Genomic DNA, 812 nt, shown 5'->3' on the forward strand with positions numbered 1-812 from the left:
TCCTAATCTTCTTCAGCCTGAATGAAAAAGCAAGTGAGCTTTTCCCATAATGAGTTACACTTTGTAAAGAACATTGAACACTTCCTAACAGCAGTGTTTGGGGGAAGAATTCCATTTTCCTTCACTGGTACATTTCTTTAGTGTTCTCAAGACTCAAGTTTACTCCACTTTTAGATTGGTGTTCAGGAAAAGGAAGATGAGTGGTGTTTTCTCCTGGAGGCCAAGTGTTATGGCTCACATTCTGTGGCCTTTAATCCATTCTTTTTAGCACCACCTTGTGGCAGTTCGTGGTAAAAAACATTGTTAATTCTAAAAGTTGCTGAGTGGTCAGTTCTAATCAGGTGACTGAGGTTAGGAGTTAAACAGGAGAAGGGATTCTACACAATTACTACATGCATCTGCCAGACAGAAAGTGCCTCTCTCTTTGTGTTTTCTTCACGTTTGTGCCTTGGAGAGCCTTTGCTTGTAAGTTTGTTACCTTTCTGTGCTTAAATATAATTTAGAATTCATGTGTGAGTTAAAGAAACAAACTATTTTATGAAAATTTCATGTTAAAATGCTAAAGTTAAAAACAGGTTAAGCAAAGCAAAATGTAGCTTCTTGTCATTTATACATAAGCAACAAAAATTCATTTGTGCTTTACTTTCAAGAATTGTTTGTAACCAAAGCCTGTAATTTGTGTTTATTTCAGTTTACAAAAATTGATGGAAAGAAGAGAAAAAGGACTCAGTAAAACGCTTTAAATCAACTACTGTGTAAGACTTTCTCTGAATCCAGTCGTCTGTTCGCTATCTGTCAGTGGTGTCAGCACA

This window comes from Seriola lalandi, unplaced genomic scaffold, assembly GCF_002814215.2.
Source record: "Seriola lalandi dorsalis isolate HSWRI2012SDOR001 ecotype SW California unplaced genomic scaffold, Sedor1 jcf7180002054845, whole genome shotgun sequence".
Classification (NCBI taxonomy): Eukaryota; Metazoa; Chordata; class Actinopteri; order Carangiformes; family Carangidae; genus Seriola; species Seriola lalandi.